The sequence below is a fragment of the Marmota flaviventris genome, chromosome 16 (assembly GCF_047511675.1).
Source record: "Marmota flaviventris isolate mMarFla1 chromosome 16, mMarFla1.hap1, whole genome shotgun sequence".
Lineage (NCBI taxonomy): Eukaryota > Metazoa > Chordata > Mammalia > Rodentia > Sciuridae > Marmota > Marmota flaviventris.
This window is the reverse complement of record NC_092513.1, coordinates 41,642,508-41,660,630: the sequence shown is the minus strand read 5'-3', so window position 1 is coordinate 41,660,630 and position 18,123 is coordinate 41,642,508.

Here is an 18,123-nt window from a genome sequence, read left to right as displayed (position 1 = left end):
TTGTATGATTAAGTCTGGTTTTGGTCAGCTGAGACTCACAAGCGTAAAGTTAAAAAACTTAATATTATACTACTGCTGTACCATTTAATTGCTGTAAGATTTTTCTCAATTTCATTTCTAATTATTAGTTTGTACAACTTACATTTCAATATTTATGGTAGCTTTCTTATTATATTATTTGTGACTTACACAAGGTTTTATGAGATGAAATGACTGTTTTTGAAACTGTCAATTGTTAAGGAAATCCTATTTATAGTGATATTACTAATAACAATAATTGTAAAGTTTTCATTAATATATTTAATAAACATATTTTTATTTATAATGAATATGTGGCATAAATCAGTGAAAAAAATATATGTCTATGTTGTAGTTCTAATAACTGAAGATCAATTTAACCATACAGGTATAATTCTGTCACTCTGGTTTTAATAATTTTTCTGATTCTTAGTACTATCAATACCAAAATAGATACACTTCTCATAATAATATTTCTGTGGACACTAAAAACCAACCAAATAACCAAACAAACAAAACCATAATGTTTGGCCCATGGCAAAAATTCAAAGCATTTGATTAAAGTATACAAAATTGTGGTATAGGTTATTGATATAGGTCTGTAATATTTAAAATAATATGGCCATTTATTGTGATATAAGTTTTCCCCTGTCCAAATTCACAGAAATAGCAAGAAAATAACAGCATGCTTGTGAAAGTTTTTAAAAATTAGTAAGTATGATTTCAAGAAATGTGTTTTCATTGCCATTGTGCTTATTTTAGAAACTAAGAAAATGTTTTACAAAAATGATATATTACAATTTACTTCAGGAGTTGTGCCTAGAATCTCTTGTTCTTGCAAATATCTAAAGCTTCTTTTTAATTATAGCCTTACTCCACATATAATAATTTTTGCTATAATTTTATTTGCAAATGTTATGAGTTATAAGTTTATTTATCAACTTGTTGTGGATGCGGGGATGTAATGACACAATTTATATACTCAATTATATTTACTGAGTGGGGGGTCCATTAAAATAGTAACATACCCTGATTTCAGCTCCATTGCAACTGTTTCCCCCTTTCCTTGAACTTTCTTCTTTGAAATATCCACTATGTCATTGTCATACTATCCATCTCCTCTGAAATATTATCAGGGAAGTCTTTTTGATCACACTAATAGTATTCTAAAACTAAAAATTCATGTAGTTTGTTTTATCAATATTACCTATATAACATATATTAAATTCTTACACTTTCCTTACATCTAAATATAAGTTACATGAAAAGAGGGTCTTTGGTTTTGGTTCACTGTGTTGTCACCATCATCTCAAACAGAAGTTGACACAGAACTTACATTCAATAACTATCTTGAAAAAGTGAATGTATTAGACAAATGATTAAAAATTATAATAAATGTGAACACATGAGATAGTATGGGAAATAAGGGAAATATTCCCTGAATAAGTAACTTAGGAAGGATAATTATTTCCCAATATTTTTAATTAGTTATTTGCAAAGCAAAGAGTAGGATATATATGTGTAAACTCTCTTGACTCTACTATTATATAGTTTTGCCTTCAAAATCTACCTTATTTAATTTCAAATTTTTGATAGCTTGTGGCATTACAATGGACACAGTTTGTACCAAATTTGTATAAATTGGATACATATTGATAAAATATATGATATAAATTTTGACATAAAGAAAACAACTTTAAGGCACATCAAAAATAAATTCACAGAATTGATAAATATAAAATTCTTGACATTAGTGCAAAATACAAATATATAATGTCACAAAGATGTGAATGAGAGTAGGCTTTTAGCCAGACACTGAGTAAATTAGAAGACAATTCAGTGAAACTTGTAAAGTACTTTAAGAAAAATGCTGTCAACTTAAATCTATGCATAAATTCTTTTTTTAGACAAATAAAAGTTCTAGAATTTATTACTAGCAGACATGCACCATAAAAAGTGCTAAATTCCTTCAGGAAAATATAATTTAATTTTTTTATAAAGGTAAAAGATCTTTTTATTTTGTTTTGTTTTAAAATTATTTGAGACAACTTTGGATCTTCTGAGAAGTTGAAGCCAAAGCATCTGACTAGGTCCCAACTCCAGTGTATTTTCCAAAAACAAAATAAAAAAGAAAATTACACAGATACCATGTCCTTAATATAACCAATAAATGGCCAAGCATCAGATTAGTTGTGAGTTAAAAAAAATGCAGTGCACAATTTCTCATGCCAGGTTCTAATCTCCATTCCACTGCATAAAATGAAAGGTATTCATAGGTTCAAGTTTTTTCTACAACATCTGCCCAAATACCTAAACCTGTAATAATTCTGAAAACACTAAAATGGTGGCCTCATTGATTGTACCACAAGAGAACTTAAAACCATACACGGTCTGAAGTGGGAAATTAGGGTTTGAATATGATGTGTCTCCATTTCTGTTTTAATGCAGAGATGTTCAGAAGTGAACTGATTAGATCATGTAATCTATATCCTGATCAATGGATTGATCCATTTGCCAAATTAAGGGTTTGAGTGGTCAGACTGGGTGGTAACTGTAGGCAGGTGTGGTAAGGCTGTAGGAGGTGGGTCACTGAAAGCATGCTCTTAGGGATTCTGTATCTTGTCCCTCTTTCCCTTTCTCTCTCTGATTATCATCTACAATGAAGTGAGAAGTTTTTTTTAGCCATCGTCTTCTACCATGATTCTTCATGTTGGTCCCAGCGCAATGGAGTCAGTAGACCATGGACTGAGATCTCTGAAACTAAAATAAACTTTGCCTTCTCTAAGTTGTTTTTGTCAGATGTTCTTGTCACAGGGATGAAAAGCTGACTACCATGGGTACTTGTTAAAATGAATCCTTCAGAGTTAAAAAAAAAAGTCAGAAATAGAGCGAAAAGTGCCATTTGACAAGCAGTTGGGTAGTTAAAAAGGAAAAACAATACAAAGGAGACTTTTGAGGTCCTATAAAACATTGTGTTCAGTGATATGGAAAATGAATATCATTGTCTTTTTAGTGATCTTATTGAAAATGCTAGTAGGGTTTCCCATAAGGTTTTAGAACTAAACTGTAGACTTCTTTACTTTTTCCACTACATTGTTGGCAGAAAAGAGCTGTCAATAGGCTTAAGACAGATCTATAGACATGGCTGGAAGCCAACTACAAAGCCTTCTGTAATTCTAACATTGCTAATTATCAGACGGTGGGCTACAGGAAAAAGAGAAACAAAATGAAAGAAAAGTCAAGCAACACACATATACATCTCATGAATTAACCTGCAAACTTAGTTAACTAAATGGTAGCAAGAATCTGGAAATATATTATGTGAATAATGCATTATAAGAAATGTAGTTTTTCCAAAATAGGCAAGATAATTTGAATCAAGCAGTTAATTTTTATATAAACAAACTAATTTCGTTTAAAAAGCAATTTATTAATCTTTATATCTTATACCATAGTCTCCAGGCATTTAAAACAATATTGGACAGAATTTAACATAGCAGTCATGAAGAAAAACAGAGGAAACCTATTCAAACTAGTAAATGAAGAGAAATTCCTGAGACAGATAAAATATCTCTATGAAAATTTGCAGCTAGTATTATTCTTGATATTGAAAGACTATACCATTGTTCTACCCAAATTAAGTGCAAGTCATGGATATCCATTTTCCTCCAATTATTTCAACATTTGTTGAAAGTCATAGCTGGAACAAAAAGACAGGAATATGAAAGAAAGAACATGAATATCAAGTTTCCAATTTCTATACAAATGTTTCTTGAGATTTTATTTGGATTTCCTATCATTCAAAAATATAATATTCCCTTTTGCTTAAATCTTTTAAATTTTCTCATCAATATTTTGCATATGGAAGTATGATGGATTTAGAATGCCTGAAACAACTTGAATAAAACAAACAATTTTTGAAAATACACACAATTCGATTTCAGATTTTACTGCATGACTAAAAGGGACAGTGTGATACTAGCATATGAATAGACATTTACATAATGGAACAAGTTCATACTAAAAATGTATCCATATACTCAAATGATTTTCAAGTAATGTTCCAAGATAATTCAGTCTTTTAAAAAAAAATGGTGCTGGACAATCAGAAACCCATACCTCAATATAAAATAGTCCTTTATTCTTACTTCATACTACATTAAAAATATCTAGACCTAGTTAATAAGTCTAAACGTAAAAATTAAACCAATGAATACTAGAAGGAAATATCAGAGAAAATATTTTCCTTTAGGTTAGGCAAAATTTTCTGATCTTTAAATTAAACATATAAAATAGCGATAAGTTGGTTTTCATCAAAATTTTGAAAATTTTATGCAACAAATGTCACTATTAAGAAATGTATTGGAAATATAATATACACAACACATGTGACAGTGCACTTATATCCATAATGCACAAAGGATGTCTAGATTTCAATCGTAAAGAAACAAAAGAAAAAAACAAAACAAAACAACAACAACAAAATACCTTTGGCCCAAGAATTAAAATCAAGAATCAATAAATGGGATGGACTCAAACTAAAAAGTTTCTTCTCAGCAAAAGAAACAATCTGTGAGATGAATAGAGAGCTTACTTATTGGGAACAAATCTTTATCCCTCACTCATCAGATAGAGCACTTATCTCTGGGGTATATAAAGAACTCAAAAAGCTAAGCAGGAAAACAACAACAACAACAAAACCAAAAACAAATAATCCAATCAATAAATGAGCTGAGGACCTGAACACACACTTCTCAGAAGATGATATACAATCAATCAACAAATATATGAAAACATGTTCATCATTGCTAGCAATTAGAGAAATACAAATCAAAACTACTCTAAGATTTCATCTCACTCCAGTCAGCTATTATGAAGACAAACAACAATAAGTGTTGGCAAGGACGTGGGGGAAAAGGTACACTCATACATTGCTGGTGGGACTGTAAATTGGTACAGCCAATATGGAAAGCAGTATGGAGATTCCTTGGAAATCTGGGAATGGAGCCACCATTTGACCCAGCTATCCCTCTCCTCGGTCTATACCCAAAAGACTTAAAAACAAGGTACTACAGGGACACAGCCACATCAATATTTATAGCAGCACAATTCATAATAGCTAACTGTGGAGCCAACTTAGATGCCCTTAAGTGGATAAATGGATAAAAAAAAATGTGGCATATATACACAATGGAATTTTACTCAGCCATATAAGAGAATAAAATCATGGCATTTGCAGGTAAATGGATGGTGTTGGAGAAGGTAATGCTAAGTGAAGTTAGGCAATCCCCCCAAAACAAATGCCAAATATTTTCTCTTATACAAGGAGGCTGATTCATAGTGTGGTAGGGAGGGGGAGCATGGGAGGAATAGATGAACTCTATATAGGGCAGAGGGGTGGGAGGGAAAGGAAGGGGGCAGGGGGTTAGCAAGGATGGTGGAATGTGACTGACATCATTATCCAAAGTACATGTATGAAGACACAAATTGTTGTGAATATACTTTGAATACAACCAGAAATATGAAAAATTGTACTCTATATGTGTAATAAGAATTGAAATGCATTCTGCTATCATATATAAATTTTAAAAAATAAAATAAAAACTCTTTATAAACATACAGAATCATAAACTTTTGCAAATTGTGTGGCCTATAACAGCATTAAGAAATAACATGAACAATTCCCAGAGACCTTTTACCTTCTTCTAGTCATGATCCACAAAAGGGTAATTTTTATCCTGACATCTAACAAGTGTGTATTAATTTACTAACTTTTGAGCTTTGTATGAATAGAATCATACTATTTTCTGTCTGGTCTTTTTTGTTCAACATTTGTTTGTGAGATTCATCCATGATGTTGGACAAATGTCAGTTTTTTTTATTTTTATCATTGAATGATATTACAGTGGTAATCAAACTGCTACTTACTTATCCATTCTACTTTTTATAGGCATTTGGAAAGTTTTCCCTTTAGGCTATTACAAATAGAGTTGCTGTGAACATTCTCCTGCATGTTTTTTAGTGAACAGTCTTGCATTCCCATTGGGTATGTACCTACAAGTAAAATAGCCAAACTATAGGACAAGCATCCTTAGCTTCAGAAAGACTTCCAGTTTTCCAAAACAATTGTAACAGGTATTACTTTTGAAATAAAATTAATTTAAGGAAAAAAACTACAATAGAGAATTGAATCTATGACTTGCTTTCCTTAGTAGAAAAAAATTTTAAGTGGATGCTAGGCTTCTAAGCATAAGATGCTGAATATCAACAGTCATCAACAAAATGAAATAACAGGGACTAAGACTGTGGCTCAGTGGTACAGCATTTGTCTAGCACACATGACGAGGCACTGTGTTCAATCCTCAGCACCACACAAAAATAAAATAAAGGTATTGTGTCCACCAACAACTCAAAATATATATATTAAAAAATGAAATAACAGAATATACCTTTTGCCCTGAGTAATTTTTTCTAATATGAAGAAAACTAAACAACATTAGCTATACCAAGTTATGGAGAATATATAAAATAACTGTAGCCCTATGAATAGCAATAAGAAATGCAAAGGAGAAACCACTTTTGAAAATATTGGGTGGTCTTTTATATTATTAACCAATAATTACCATATGACTCAACAATCTCACTTGAGGTATTTACTCAAGAGAAATGAAAACCTTAAGTCTACACAAAGACAAATACAAAAAGGTTGATAGCAGCTTTATTAATAATTTATGAAAACTAGAAGCAACAAAAATGCCTATCAATAGAACCCTGGTAACAAACTCCAATAAATTCATACAACTGAATGCTATTTACTAATAACAAATCTACTTATGCATACAATAGTGAGGATCAAACTGAAAATACAATGTCAATAGATGTTCAACACAAAAAGTAAAACTCTGGGTTATTCCATTTATATTAGAGGGTTGCCATGAATTTGGAAAGGGGACAGAATTAACTATAACATCTAATGAAGGATTTGGGGGCATGATGGTCATATGCCTTGCCTTGACTGTGGTACTATGTACAGGATTCCATATAATTGTTAAAAACCATCAGATGTTCAGCTAAAATCAACAAATTTTACTTATGCAAATTGTTTTGTTATTAATCTGGCTAATGAAATGTAAAAAAAGTTGGAAGAAGACAAACTGTGGAAACATCAAAATAAACAGGGATAGACTATTATTATTAGATAATGTGGATTTCAGAACAAAGACTACAACCAGTAACCAAGAGGGCAATTTTATAATGATAAAACAGTCAATTCATCAAGATTTCAAAAAGAAAATCATGAAAAATCATAAATATGTATATAATACTAGAATTGTCAATAAATAAATAAAGATAAAGCAAAAACTTACCTGAAAGGAAATCCAGGCTAATCCACAGTTACACCTTTGGAAAGCAATTCTCTATCTCAACTATAGATAAGTAACTGTTTATTGGAAAAAAAAAACCCTAATAGATAAACAGTAAGCATATACAAGATGTAAGTAGTTGTATCAATCAACTTAACTTAATCGACATTCTACTTAGCAAGAGGAGAATACACATTATTTTCAAGTGGCTGTAAATATTCATCAAGGAAAAAGAGATTTTATAAACTTTTCCAATTACTTGGGAAAGTTTTTGTAGGTATCTTATAGTTAATGTTTCTAATATAATTCAATTTTGTCATAAGCCATAGACCTGTTATATTTAAAAATTCAGTGACAGTTATTTTGTGTCCCACCAATTGTTCTATTTAGAAAAGATTTTAAGTGTACTTTTAAAATGATTTTTTTTTTAATTTTTGCATTGGAAGAAGCTCAAATCCTCACTGTTTCTCTAGTTTTTCTAATGGTTTTATCTAATTCTAAGTGCCTTATTAAAATCTTCAACTGTGAATGTGGTTTTGGTCTAATAGTCTCTTAATTTTGTCATTTTTCTCTCTTTATTGAGTGTTACCTTAACTGGATATAGACTTTTCTAGGTTGACATTTCTTTGGCCTCCCTCCTCCCCCACACAAGATCTTTGATCTCCAAGGATTTTCTGACAAGAAGTAAGCTGATATTTACCTCACTGTTTTTAGATGCAAATTGTTCTTTTTATCTATTTGTTTTTAAGATTTGCCTCTTTATCTTGTGTTTTCAGTTATTTGTTTATGATATGCTTACATATGGATTATTTTGTATTAATCCTGCTTATAATCCCCTTGCATTTTTTATTTGTATGTGGATATTTTTCAGAAAGTTTAGTAAATTCCATAATTTTCAAATGATTTCTGCCTCACTTTGTATATCTCCTTTTCAAATGCCAAATAAAATTTGAACTTCTTCATTGATCCCATTGGCCACTGAAATACTTTTTATTTTTAAAGAACTTTTGTCTTCCTGCTCCTTAGATAATTCTATTGTTTTATCTCCATGTACACCAACCTTTTCTTCTGCCATCTATGACCTGCTATTATGCTGAAGAATATGATGTTTTTATTTCATATATTTCATGTTAATTTCTAGAATAAGTCCTTCTTCTTATAGTTTCCTTTTCCATTCACAAATTATTTATTTCTTCACCTACTAATTCCATTTTTTTCCCTATAGATTTTATTAAGGTTTATTATTATGGATGATATAAATTGTGGAACATTCAATTATGTATTCTTCCTTTAAATAGTGTTAATTTTTATTCTAGACCAGTAACTATTCAATCCAAACCCCCAAATTTATCTAACCTCTGTGGGCTGTTACTGAAATCTTTATTCTTTTCTTTCAAACTTCGAGTGGTTGTGTTTTTGTTGGGATATTTAAAGTTTCCTCCATGTAGGTAGAGTTTAATGATCAGAAGAGGATTTAGGCACTGTAATATAATGCAGGTTTGGGAGCAAGCTTGTGTTGCTATTACACAGGCAGGCCTGGACTTTCTTCTCAGGTGAAAAGACTCTTAAAGGGAAATCTGTCTCAGTACAGTTCCATTCCCTCTAACATCCATTCCCTTTGAATTTCTGACTTCTGCAGTGACTTGAAAAGCCTCCTTTAACCTATGCAGTTTTATTTTTACATTCAGGGGAGTATACAGTATGTTGGTTATCTTTGGGAGATTCAATCAGGCAAACTATCCTACCCTGATTGAATTGAATCCATGCTATAGCAGCCTTGAGTAACCTACTCAAAATGTTCTAAATTTCTGAAAGTGCAAGTTAAATAATGATGAGACAGAGTTTGCCCAGTTGAATGCTTTATAAAGAGATAGTGACAAATAGCAGCATGCTCCAAGGGACTAAGTTTTTTTTTTATAGGATTTTTATAGCTTTGGCTCTGTCCTGATGTTACTAACTTCCACTAAGCATCTGCACAGGTTTAAAAATCTTTTCAGGAAAAATAAATAACTTGTATACTTTGGCAGAAACAGAAAGCTAAAATTGTTGTATTATGTTGTCTTCACAGTGAATTTATGGGAATGTACCAATAGGAGAATTTTCTATTTTGTGTAATATGATGAGACAGTAAATAGTTAATTTATACTTATCAGGATTCAATATTCAGCCTTTCAAATGAAGGCCATGAATGGTGCACAGGAGTATTTTGATATCTAGTGTTTGGGTACAACCCAGAAATAAATAAAACACTATAAATGGATATAATTTGGTCAACAGATGTAGTAGAAGAGTATTTTAAGATGGTTAATTGCAAAGCAATTAAATAAAATATGCAAGTAGAAATATATGTCCATTGGGTACAAGGCAAAATATTTTAATGCACATTGTTTTGTAAATTCATATATATATATTTGATGTTAGATTTCATTCATATATATATGAATTTACATATATATAAATATGTTAGATTTCATTCATATATATATGAATGAAATCTAACATCAAATTAGATTTCCTTCATATGTATACATATATGAAGGAAATCTAATATCAGTTGAGGTCAGCTACTTATTCCATGTTCTACAGTTTGTGAGTAGTATAACTGAATTTAGAAACATCTAAATTTCAAGGCTATATCTATTATGTCCTCTTTTTCTTCTTCTCTTTTTCACTGTTTTTTGTTTTCTCATTCTTGTTTTCTTTCTTCCTTCCTTCCTTCCTTCCCTGTCCCCCTCCCCCACCAAGTGCAGGGAATTGGACTCAGGGGCTCATGAATGTGCATGCCAAGCAAGCACACTGGCACTGAGCTACATCCCCAGCCTGTTTTACACAGTTCATGTTCTTTAATATGAGCATCTCCTGTAAGGAGAGGCATGTAATATTTGTGTACAACAAATTGCCTTAAGTTTAAGATGCCAAAAGATTAAAGCAGAATATTACAGCACATAGTTCATGTTTTGTCCTGCCAAGGGACAATATGGGAATCTGAGTGGATGGAAGCCAAGTTTTGAAAAGATTTTAATTTCTATATGGGTTCAGGACTATACTCATTAATTAATTAATTTTTTTTGTTTTTTTTTTGGTGGGGGTTCTTTTTTTATTGGTTGTTCAAAACATTACAAAGCTCATGACATATCGTCTTTCATACATTTGATTCAAGTGGGTTATGAACTCCCATTTTTGCCCCAAATACAAGTTGCAGAATCACATTGGTTACACATCCACATTTTTACATAATACCATATTAATGACTGTTGTATTCTGCTACCTTTCCTATCCCCTACTATCCCCCCTCCCCTTCCCTCTCATCTTCCCTCTCTACCCCATCTGCTGTTGTTTAATTCTCTCCCTTTTTTTTCCCCTTTCCCCTCACAAACTCTTATATGTAATTTTGTGTAACAATGAGGGTCTCCTTCCATTTCCATACAGTTTCCCTTCTCTCTCCCTTTCTCTCCCCCCACTCGTCTCTGTTTAATGTTAATCTTTTCCTCATGCTCTTCTTCCCTGTTCTGTTTTTAGTTGCTCTCTTTATATCAAAGAAGACATTTGGCATTTGTTTTTTAAGGATTGGCTAGCTTCACTTAGCATAATCTGCTCTAATGCCATCCATTTCCCTGCAAATTCCATGATTTTGTCGATTTTTAGTGCTGCATAATACTCCATTGTGTATAAATGCCACATTTTTTTTTTATCCATTCATCTATTGAAGGGCATCTAGGTTGATTCCAGAGTCTAGCTATTGTGAATTGTGCTGCTATGATCATTGATGTGGCAGTATCCCTATAGTATGCTCTTTTAAGGTCCTCAGGGAATAGACCTAGAAGGGCGATAGCTGGGTCAAATGGTGGTTCCATTCCCAGCTTTCCCAGGAATATCCATACTGCTTTCCATATTGGCCGCACCAATTTGCAGTCCCACCAGCAATGTACAAGTGTACACTTTTCCCCACATCCTCGCCAGCACTTATTGTTGTTTGACTTCATAATGGCTGCCAATCTTACTGGAGTGTATACTCATTAATTTAATGACTTCAGATTTTTATTATTTTTTTCTTAGGTTTCAACCATCCCCTCATATTTTGCAGAAACCTGATATCGTTAACTCAGAGCTTTCTTTTATTCTTACAAATATCTTTTCAATCCTTTGATAAGTTCAAATATCCTGCTCCTATATGAAGACCTCATTAGATTGTTCATGCATACTGAGCACCACTGTTTTTCATAGTGTTAAATAATGATGTTTGAGGAGCATGCTACATATTTACTATGCTAAACATAGAGCTATTATTATGTTTACAATCTATGACTCACTAAGATCACAATATCATGTACTGGGAGATAACTGGTTATTCTTTAGTACATTAAAAGCCTAATTGCTATACCATCATCTCCTAGTTTTATTTATGAAATATTTTGTAGTAGTTTTATTTTGTAAAATAGCCCTAAATATTCAGGAGTTCTGTGTCTATCATTGAACTTTATTTTTTTCCTTATTTTTGATGTTAAATCCATCAAAATATATCCTGTTAGGTTATTCATTTTCCAGGAATCTTACTGTGATATAATTTATAACTGGATTTTAAACTACTATTGTAGAATAATAGATTTTACTTCCCTTGAAACATGTTCTAAGGAACAAAATCAATAATGCAACTACAATCCATTAAATTGATATTGGGTTTCTTTTCTGATATTTCAGCCAGTATGTCCCATAATTTTATTACTTCACCATGTTCTTACAGGTTTATGCAATTGTCTGCCCAAACTGCAGCATTAGGAAAGTTTTTTGTACCTGGCACCAGGCAGGATATCTCAAGTTCCTGAGCTTATTTCATTTGTGACTTTTGAAAACTAGCAGCTAAGTCATGACTATTCACCCTGAGACTCCAAGGAATTGCACAGATAAAGAACTAAAAGAAAAAGTTAAAAAGAGTCAAAAGCAAGCAGGACTAGAAGCAGATCCAAACAGCTTAGAAACAGCAGAAAGCACAACTTCAAAGGAGGATATGTGGGATCTCATGGTACACAGAGATATCAAATAAAACAAAGGGTAACATTTTGATATTCCCCTAACCTTCAAAATAAAGCCTACAGAGACATTGGAAAAAGTGTTCTAAGCACTATCTACCTCTGAGACAAAACTTGTTGTAAAGATGTAGATTGAGGTAAACAACAACTTCTGTCAGAGTGCTATATCATTCTCTCTTGTGGAAATAGTCCTTCATATATACAATGGCAGATTCCTTTGTTTTCAGTGAAGGAAGCCATGATTTGGAGAAGATTGTAGCTAGAATTTTCAGATTAGAAAACACATATTATTTGCTCATCTTATGTAACAATGTACTTATTGTTATAAGTCATGTTTAATGTATGTTTAAAATTCTCAGTTTATAAATAATGTATGAAATTTTATTTCATGAAAATGGTTAATCTCATTAGTAGTTACTTTCTTTAATGTTGACTGAGATTTCTTGAAATAAGTTTTGAGATATTCAAGTCAATTTTCAGAACAAATTTCCTTACTTGATAGACTTTTTTTTTTTTTTTGGGTACTAGAAATTGAAACCAGGGGCGCTTTCTCACTGAGCCACATCCCCATATTTTATATAGAGACAAGATCTCATTAAATTGCTTAGAACCTCACTAAATTATTGAGGCTAGCTTTGTATTCACAATCCTCCTGCCTCAGTCTCCTGAGCTGCTAAGATTACAGGTGTGTGTCACAGCACCTGGCACCTTACTTGATAAATTCTAAACTCAGAATAAGATATTGTTGTTTACATTTGGATATAAGGCAGCATGTAGGAATTTATGAAAAATTGAGATTATTTTAACCTGAATTGATAATCTAAATATGTTTATAGCTTATAAATATGAATTAAAGTATTATAAAAATTTATTCATATAATTTTAGGCTGCCTAGGGATTGGATAACCTGAGTACAACAAAATCCATTGGCAATGCTATTATTGATCAGGAATGAAATGGAATGATTGCTTATCTCTACAGAAAGATGCAGACTTGGTTGTGAATTAAATTACTTCTTTCAAGTGGAATCTTGCTTGTCCTATAAATGTAGTGCTCTAAATACTATTGATGTCATGGGTCATTCACTATAAAATATGATATATTTAACATGTTGAAGTTTCATCTTGATGCATGGATTACTTTACTGGAAAAGTATATTAAAAACAATATTTTGGGAATATATGTAAATTACAGGAAGCTTTCTGAAATAAATCAATTAATGACAAGATCAAAACACTTAGTATTTTTCAATCTTAAAAGGATTTTTTTTCAAACTTGGGGCCCTCAAGTTATTAACAGAGGTGCTTGTCTTAGCTGATTACATACATTCTTCCTTCAGCATGAAAAACATTCAAGGGCAATTAAGAGTGAATGGAATACACCTGTATTTTGTCAACAAAACATCTGAAACACTGCTACTCATTAAGATGAATCAATTTCTTACCAGAAATAACCAAAAAGTAGACAAAGTATAAGAAAGAATTTTTTAAAAATATTATATTGGTATATTATAATTAGCATAATAGTGAGATTCATTGTTATATGCACACCATATGGTTTTTAAGACATCAAAGATTAGACTGGATATGAAACATTGGATAGTACTTCAGGAAATGAAAGATAGCCATCCTTGAGAAATGGAAAACAGACATTAAAATTATATGCTTGAGAGAATTTCTACCATTTGTTATTGGAGGGGGAACACCACATGGAGACTGGGGCACATGGTAGCTTTAGGAGTAGAGCTGAAGGAATATGAAAACCAAGAGAGCTAGAATAAGAAGGATAAGGTGTCTCTGAGGAAAAAAAAAAAAAAAGATCTGCATGAGAAAAAAACAAAGAAAGAAAGAAACCTCAGAGATCTGAAAATGGCTGTCCTTTAGGATGCAGCTAAATATTAATCAGGACATACTTTGGGGAAATTACTTAAGACAGGGGCAATAAAGAGAACAATCTCTGGAGTAATAAGGAGAACAATCTCTGGTGCCACACAGGGCTTGTTACTCTTGAGCATACGGGAAACTTCATGAGACACAAGGAACTAAATGGATTACTTGGAAGGGTCTAGTAACAGTAACAGCAGTGAGGATGATTACCCAGAAACTAAGCTGTAGTCTCATCCAATGAATCTTAAAAGTAATACATGAAAGAGCCATTTTCCAAATAACTATACCAGGGAAATCTCAAGTATTGTGATAGGAATACAAAAAATGTCTAACAACCAACAAAGTATTGGTAATACCTGACATCCAAACAAAAATGACAGGCACACAAAACAGCAAAATGGAAGACATGATAATTTTAAAAAAATCAGTCAAAACAGATCCAGTAAGACAGAGATATTAGAATAAGAAGACTATTACAATAAAACAGCTATTTTAGCTGTGTATAAGAGGTTAAGAAACATAAGCAAAGACAACAGAGATATTAAAACATACACACACATACACACACACACTGCTCTGCTAGAGACAAAAATTACAAATGGATACAATAAGACTATGTTGGACACTGAATAAGATTAACAGTTTTTTAGATATTGGAGGAGGAAAATATTACTGAAGTATAAAACAAAAACAAAGAAATTAACTATAATTTAAAATAAATCAGCCAATCTCCCCTAACAGAATGTTATAGACAATCCTTTAAGTTGAAGATAAATGATATCAGGTCAAAACTGTAGATTTACATGAAATAAGATAGAACTATAATACTAGTAATTATGCTTGTAAATATTTACTATTCTTATTAATTAAATATTATTGAAATATAATTGCTTAAATAGAGATGATAATAATGCAGTGTAGGGTTTACATATATATTAAAATAAATCACATGACTGGTGGAACAAAGAATATTAAGGGAGGAAGTAGGTGAAGTTTTCAACACTTAAAAGTAGGCATAAAGAGTTATAGATGTATACTAAAGCTACCACTGACATGACAAAATGAAAAGTTATATTGACCTAGATTGCCTTAAGGTTAGGATCAGCTTGAGTGAATTTTCTGATTGTAAGCCCCTGACCTCCTCTTTCATAGAAAACTGGAAATCATAAATTCTTTTTCTGCACTTTTAAGATATAAATCTCCCAGGGAAACTTTAAACACTGGTCTTCATAAAAGTTAAGTCTGCTGCTTAACACTATGAATGAATAAAATATTTTAAAATTATTACAAATAAGAAAAAATAATAATGCAAACTGAGAGAAAATATTTATGAGCCATATATAAAGGATATATATTCATGTGATATGTAAATAATCCTCAAAAATCAATAAGAAAATAATCAACTCAATTTCAAATGAGAAAAAGTTGAAGAGCTATTTCCCCAAAGACTATTTATAGATGCAAATAAGACAATGATAGTAAATTTATCACATCCTAGATGTATATAATAGAAAAGTGTTATACTGAAAACTCAGGCAATCTGAATACAGTATATGCTTTATTAAAATGCACAAACTTGAATTAAAAATTAATTTCAATTTATGGCATTCTTTTATAAAGGTCTATTCTTTTGTTTTGTGATTTTTGCATCTCTCATTATTTTGGCAGCCATGCTGGGCAGAATAAGGGCATGCCAAAATTGGTCATGCCCTAATCTTTGGACCTTTGAATATTTTTCTTTACTTGGCTAAATTTCCTTGGTATTTGTAATTAGCAACAAAAATTGGAAAATCATGAGACCATCCTGGAGACCATTCATTGTAATCACGTGGACTCTTACCTGTAAAGCACACTTTTTTTTTTTTTTTTTTTTGTACTGGGGATTGAACTGAGGGGTAAATAATGACTAAGCCACTTCCCCAGCCTCCCCCATCCCCCCCCCCCTTTTATTTTTTGAGACAGGGACTCACTAAGTTTCTTCAGGCCTCCCTAAATTGCTGAGGCTGGCTTTCAGCTTATGATCATCCTGCCTCAGCTTTCCTAGCCACTGGGATTATAGGTGTGCACCTCTATGCCCACAAGACACATTTTTTTTCTAGGAATCAAGAAAGAATTTTGGTGGAAGAGGAAATAAGAGAGATCCAAGCCTAGGGATCTCGAAGATTGATGTAGTGATTACAGTTGCTCTGAAAAGTAAAATCTCAACTGCAAAGGCTAAGGCGAGTCCTCTAGAAGCTAAGAGCAGCCTCAGCTGTCAGCCACCGAAGGAAACAGAGGCCTCAGCAGCTGCATTCTGAGGACACCTTCCTGCCTTGGTCTCAATGGTTAGCCTGCTCAAATATTCTTTCTGGAAATTGCCAATAAGAGCCTATCTGGCTGACATTTGGATTTTAGCCTTGTGAAAATGGAGCAAAGAGACCCATTGAACCAACCTGGACCTCTGAACTTAGAGAACTGTAAAATAATGCATTGCTTTTATTTGAAGGCAAAAAAAAAGTTGGGTAATTTGTTAGGTGGTAATAGAGAACTCTAATATATTTTCTGTTATGCATTAAAGGAACAAACAAGAAAACAGGCATGCAAACAAATAACCCACCAAGTTGTTTTCCAAAATATTGGAAGAATTTTGCATTCCTTCTGGCAATATATAAGAATTTTAATCGCTCTGAATTCTCATGAGCTCTGAATATTTTCTGTATCTTTTTTTTTTAAATTTGCCTCTTTAAAATTGGTATCTAATTTTAAATTTAATTATTCATTTCAGATGACAAATGCTGTTAAACACCTTTTCATGTATTTATTTGACTTTTTTTGGGCAGGGGGAATTCTCTGAGTCTTTTGTCAATAGTCTTTCTGGGTTATATAGTAATCAATCATCTTCATTATTCACAAATTTTGTATTGATAAATTTGCATACTTTGTAAAACTTATTTGTTACTTCCAAATAAATACTGAAGATCATGTACATACACAAATATGTTCAGAGTTGAAAATTTTGAGTCATCCATTGTGTGTATTCCCAGTTGAGGCAGAACAAGGCAGTAAAGCTCTGCTTTACTGTTTAAGCTTCAAGAAGTTTCCTTTTGACAGTCTAGTGCAAGTGTTTTAACAGTTTTTTTTTTTTGTTTGTTTGTTTGTTTTGTTTTGTTTTTAGTTTTTTGTTGGTGATTTCACTGTCTAAAATGGCCTGCAAATGTAGTACTTAGGATTACCAAGCAATCTCTTGAGTGTGACGAGTTTGTGACGTGCCTTTGCAGAGAAAACAGGTGTGCTAGAGAAGCTTTGATCAGGCATTAGATTAAATGTTGTTGACCACTAATTCAATGTTAATGTTTCAACAAAATATATTAAAGAAAGTGTCTTTTATTCAGTTCTGATGACACACACCTCTAGTCCCGGCATTGAGACCAAGGCAGGAAGATCCGTGAGCTCATAAGTGAGAAGTCTAATCAATGTTATAAAAGAGTGTTTCGATAAAATAAATAAATTAAACATAGGATGTACTGAATATTCTCTCTCACATGTGAGGGCACAAAAAAAGAAAAAGTCAACCTGAATATAGAATAGTGATTAATACAGCTTGGGAGGAGTGAGGGGAGGAGGGTGAATAAAAGAAAGTTGGGTTTCAGCAGGGCACTCTGTGTGCAGTGTGCATGTGTGGAAATACCACACTGAGCCCTATTACTTTACATGTTAATAAAAAACCAAAAAATAAAAATATGGTGTCTTTTAACAGAACATACACACAACCAAGTTATATATTGACTGGGTAATGAAAATGGATTAACCGGGGACCTGCAGAAAACAAAACCTAAATTTCCCCTAGGA